Raw genomic sequence first — 6,253 nt, 5'->3', positions numbered from 1 at the left:
CTCTCTCTCATATATATTCCCTCTCATACACACACACACACACACACACACACACACACACACACACACACACACATTCTATTTACCTAATTACCTAGCTATCTTTTAATCTATATCATTTATCTAATCAAGAAAGAATACTTGGTAAAAGTCACTATTCCCAGTACAAATAAAACAAAATAGGTAAAGACTGTTTTTGGAAGCAGCAACATTTCGGCAATAACCAGTGTAGGGTTTAAAGTTTCTAATCTTTCATTTCCTGACTTGCAACTAAATTTCAGATAAAGAAACTTTCTAAAACACTTTCCTATTGGGGAGACTATAACTGTTATTTAATTGCTGCTTTTTTCCCAAAGAACGTGAAAAGAAATTGCAAGTTAGGTTAATAATCTTGAAAATTTAAAGTTGAGAAGTGCTTGTAAAACAACAAAATATGTTGAAAACAAAACAAAACATAGATTTTGGTATCTGAGGAGCAGCTTTTAAAATCATATTTTTGCTGATCCCCCAAAGAGACATTCATATTGTCAACTTATTACAGCAAACTGTGTCCTTATTTACTGTTTGTAAAATATTTATACTGTTTGTTTTTACTAACAGATATCACTGGGCAAGCTACCCCCTCCCCCAGGACTCAGTTGCTACCTTAGGGCACTTAAGTATGAAAACCGTTGAGGCTCCTGCCAACTCTGACCTTTTACAGTTTGTACACCAGCTACTCACTCTGTTCTAGAAACTTTTGCCAACAGCCCAATTCTGAGCAGCCAGCAGTCAGAGCCAATTTCAATACCGTGTGTGTGTGTGAGTGTGTGTGTGTGTGAGTGTGTGTGTATGTGTGTGTGTATGAAATGTTACACAGATATCTGTTTCTCCTGTCACCCTCTTGGTCTGATGAACCAATATGTGACCTCCTCTGTGAAACCTTCCTGGCTTTCCCAGAATTAGTTTTCCCTTTATGTTTCTTCATAATATTTTGTTGGCATTTCTAGTATTGGATTTTTTCACACTGCATTGTAATGACTTTTATATATGTTTCTTCCTACTGGACTTTGAGCATCTTAAAAGAAGAATTTTTAATTTTCTCTTAATCTCAAATATTGAGCACATTGCCTGGCATATAGCAAAGAAATACTGGTTGAATAATGAATGAATCTTTGTATTTAATTTATGCTTATTGGGAAGAGGCCTAGGTTTAAAATGGTCAGAGACATTTTAGATGTGAGAAATCTAGAAGTTGGTTCTTCTGCTTGGAATAATACTAAAATTGGTTTATATTATTTTGCAAATAACAGCATGAAAATTTGTTAAATAGACATAAAAGTTTTAGGTTTTTACTCTTACCATAAGACTCACTGAACTGTGCCACAGAGGCTTACTTTGTCACATTAATTTTTTTCCACAGTTTGCAAACCATCTATATATAATTGCTTTCAATTAACTTCTCTCAGCCAATCAACAGACCATAAACTCAACTTAAGCAGTTATGAACAGACTTTGTGATGAGAATTTATCCTTACATTAATTGTTAGTTCACTAAGTGATCGGGCTCAAGGAAAGATGGTAGCTATATTTGAGTTCTTCATTTACGGTTGCACTATTATATTTAAAATAAGTCTTCTCAATCAGGAAGCCCAGAATATTAAATGTTTTAAATCATTTTTATCAGATTCCTAAGCTGACTCTAATAATACAGCAAACACATTCAGGAAGATTCTGGAATTTGTTAACTCGTAGTAAACCTGGGACCCCAAAGGCAAAGATTATGTTATTTTCCGTCACTTGACCCCAGTGTGAATAACTACACTCCCAAATGTGCATATGTCTAGTCGCACATCTCTAGATAAAAAAATAATCTCAAGCAAATATGGTTTGTTTGTTTGTTTGTTTATGGCGAGGCAACCCTTGGTTGACCTCACAGATTGCAAGGACCTTGTCAGCTTACAATCCCTTAGTTTTTATTTTTTATGCCTACAGCACTTGGTCTTCCTAGGTGGTCTCCCATCCAAGTACTAACCAGGCCTGACCCTGCTTAGCTTCCGAGATCAGACGGGATTGGGCTTGATCAGGGTGGCCTGTCCGTAGACTTGAATATGGTAACTTTGAATATAGACTTGTATCTGATAAAAGTTGACTAGAAAAAAAAAAAAAAAAAAAAACAGTAGAATAGGAAACATTGAGTTCCTCAAGTCTAAAGCAGAAATTTGGCACAATGTGAAGAAATCAGACAAATTAAGAAGTGAAAAAGAAAACTGATAAAGTAATCTATCAATCAGTAAAAAGTGCTGCATGAATCCAGCATGTGAGGGCTTGGCGCACACTTGAATGCCTAGCAAAAAGCGGTTCAAGGGTTTCTGTATGAAGAATTTGGAAAATGGAGAAGACAAGTCTTTGAGGTATCAAATGAATAGAGAAGATATAAGAAAGATCCAAACTCTTAATTAAACCAACTAGAGAAGATCTTGATTTCTCTGGGACTAATGATGAAATCGATAGACTTTAAAAGGCTGGAAAGTTGAACTAGATGAAGTTAATGAAATCTCACTCTATGAGGCTGGACAGAATGCTGAATTTCAAACTGCAGCAACTTGAATTTTGTAGTACAAACAATAGGTTCCTATGTTACAAAAGGAGAGAAAAGCAGGAAATCAGTGCTAAAAAGCCATGAAAAGACATAGAGGAAACTTAAATGCATATTACTAAGTGAAAGAAGCCAATCTGAGATTGCTGCCAACTGTATGATTCCAATCATAAGACATTCTAGAAGACAAAACAATGGAAACAAAAAGATCAGTGGTTTCCAAAGGTCGGGGAGGAAAGAGAGATAAAATAGGCAGAGCACAGAAGATTGTTAGGACAGTGAAAATACTCTGTATGATATTGTTGGATATATATCATTATACAGTTATCCAAACCCACAGAATGTGCAACTTCAAGAGTGAATCCTAAAGTAAACAATTAATTTTTGATGATTCTGATATGGTAATATAGGTTCATCTTTCCTAAAAAAAAAGTACCATGCTGGTAAGTTATGTTGTTAATGGAAGAGGCCATGCATGTGTGGGAACAGGGGTTATATGGGAAATCCTTAATGTAAACCAAATTTTAATGTAAACCTAAGCTATCCTAAAAATAATCTTTAATTTTTTTAATAAAATAATTTTTTAAAAAATTAAGGCAGAAGACAAAGCAACCAAATTAAATCTCTAGATTTTCACATTGGAAAATTACTGAGAATAGGAAAAATGAGCATGTGCTTCACATTTAAAAAAATAATAATAATGAAGATAAGAATGTTCATCCTTTGGAAATTAGTGGTGGAAGCGATGGGCATAAATTGCATGGATCCTTTGTTGTAGGGTATCCTCACAGCTCTCAAAGATCCCAAATCCTTTTTAACATAGTAAAAAGTTAAATAGGCGGTAACTTAGTAAGGATAAGCTAAATTATGTTGCAGTGATAAACAACCTCCAAATTCAGTGATTTAACATACATAAAAAATTGTTTCTTTCTAATGCAGAGTTCTGGGGAAACCGTGCTCTAGTAAGTAGTAGGACATCTAGGCTAATGAGAGCTCTGTAATCCTACAGCTTCACCATTTAACACGTATGGCCTCCTTAATTGATGAGACTGGTGAAGAAAATGTTCTAGAGTCTTTCACTAGCAATTAGATGCTTCAGCAAGGCAATGATACACATCACTTCTTGCAACTCAATGGCCATAACTTATCTATGGCTATAATATGCCTATAATCCAATTGTAAGGTGTTGAGTCGGTCTTTTTGGTGCCAAGAAGAAAAGGAGAATCAGATATTGGTGAACACAGGTAATATCTACCACAGGTAGATTTCATAAGTGATATGTTTATTCTCCCCCAAATTCCCTATTTGTATTCTAGTTCTTCCCCATCAAATTTATTGTAGGTCTTTGACTAAAAACCTGAAATATCCTGTTTACAGAGATTCTAGTAGATTATAACCAGAAAAGGCAATTTTACTGTGTACTAATTTAAAAAGTAAAATTCAAAGTAAAATAAATACTTGAATAAAAAGAATGAACTGACCACACTCAAATAACTTCACTTTGATTTTTTATTCAAAAGGTGCCACATTCTATTTCACTACTTTATACCTCAAAATCTTCTGTCAGAGGTACCCCATCCTTCATATCTTTACTTCTGCTTCCACTGAGGTCAGGCTCACATGATTAATCACTGAAAAACGGAGATCATAACAAAAACATAAGGAAATGTACATGGTTTACAGTGTCTTAAAATGTGTTTTATTTAAATAAATTAGTTTTAAATTTTTTTATTAAAGTTATAGTCTTAATTTTGAGTCAGATGGTCTACGGGGCTAATTAATTATTCTGACTGTTCTCAATTACTGGTTTGCCAAAGGTAGCCACCTTCGAAATTTTTAGCTAATTCTTTTGGTACTTATTATAATAATATTTTGTTGCTACTTTAAAAGTTTTTTTAGTGGTAAGATCTATCTTTTAGCTTTTCCAAATGCAGTATGATAATTCAGTCTCTTTATGATATACAAACATGCTGAAAACTTTGCACACTTCCTATCTCCCATAGTCTCTCGAAATAAATCAAATTTTAAAAGATATTCAGTGTTTGCATTATTTTACATTATAAAAACTACTATTAAATGAGCCATGCATATTACCATGGTTATTTTTCTCTTTCTGCATTTTTTTCTTATCTGTATATTGGCAGTTGTCTCAGTTCATTTTATTTCTTTTTCCATGTATTTATCGTAAATCATACCAGAACCCTCAAAGTGATGCAGATCTCCTCTATTTGTTTAAACCTATCGGAAATTCTACCACTTTTTAAAATCATTTGAAAAAGTCACTTCCAGAGTCTTTTGACCTACAATAGATCCCTGGACCTGCTGAGTATGAGTCATTAAAATTCTTCTTTCACCATCCTCCTGAGGATTCCCATGGCCTTTGTTTTCTGTTAGAACCCCATTTCCTAGATCAAATATTGTCAGATATTCTTACTTCATCATACCCTTTGTGTCACATTAATTTTTTTTCATGACACTCCTAGGCCAAAAGGAATACCTTACAGTTCTAGGTGTCAAGTAGTTAAGGTCCAACAAATTAATACTGTTCAGTCATGTGGTATCTAACAAATGTCACTGTATCTCCCTTGATGACTAAAATATTCCAAGATACCCTGTGATTTTGCGGTATCTTTCCAGGTCATATTGATACAGTTTGAGAAATGTTATCCCGGATGCTGTCTTAACTCTCAAGACTTACTCCTTTATTTTGGTGATCAATATCTTCTAGAAGCTTCCTTCAAAATAGTATGTCCAAGGTAATTTTTGGGACATTTTTATTTTAAAATGTCTCTATTCTGCCCAGACTCTTGATTGATATTTTGAATAAATATATATTTGAGCAAATCTGATATTATAGACATATTTTGAAGCTTTATATATGTAAGCTCGATGAAAACAGTGACTTTCTATTGTTTCCAAATATCTAGCAGATAGTAGGCAGATGGTGGTGAGAAAATGAATAAAGACACCCTTGTATAGGCCTAAGCCACATTCACCAATGACATACCAACATGATTAGGTCTGTCATTTTTTTTTTAAATGACTACAAAATAATGATCAATTGCCTAGAAAGGTATAAAATCCAATTATCTGAGACTGCTGAAAAAATAGATAAAAATGCTTATACTTTACCAAGTAGAAATGTAAAATTTGTAGTTTTGAGCTGAATTATACCATCTAATTATAACATTGTCACCCATCCTTTAAATTAATAATATGTTGCTTCTGTTTTTAATGATGTTGTCAATAATGCAGTCAGCTCGAGCCCAATAGGTAAGCTAGTTTATCACAACTTGAAAGCCATTCTATATTTATAGTATATTAAATGCATGAACCAATAATTCTGAGGCTGGAATAATACATCAATCAATATGAGAAGAATTGCTTTTAATTAGCCATTGATAAGTAAAAGTTAACTCAATATTCATCTTTTAGGAAGTCTATTTTAATAATGATCCAATTGTCCTTTCTCAGTAATAAAGTCAACCGCTCAAGCAAATATGCCATGTTCTAATCCCAGTGAAAATGAGCGTGTCTAAATCCTGTTAGATCAGTCCTAATGAGGCTGGCCTGAGCCTTGAGTTCTTCATGAGTCCCATACTCTCATACTGTATTCCATTCCAAGGCAAATTGCAAGTACGAGAATTAAGTGAGAGGTCTCAAGGCAAAATTATC

General features: G+C 33.8%; 1 pseudogene; it reads right to left on the bottom strand.

Moving 5' to 3' along the window:
• Positions 1-1,965: 1,965 nt before the first annotated feature.
• LOC111736364 lies at positions 1,966-2,084 on the bottom strand (annotated as a pseudogene).
• Between the last annotated feature and the right edge of the window lie 4,169 nt (positions 2,085-6,253).

This window comes from Pteropus vampyrus, unplaced genomic scaffold, assembly GCF_000151845.1.
Source record: "Pteropus vampyrus isolate Shadow unplaced genomic scaffold, Pvam_2.0 Scaffold19, whole genome shotgun sequence".
Lineage (NCBI taxonomy): Eukaryota > Metazoa > Chordata > Mammalia > Chiroptera > Pteropodidae > Pteropus > Pteropus vampyrus.
Note: the sequence above shows the minus strand (reverse complement) of the source record. Positions and strands in the feature narration are given on the sequence as shown.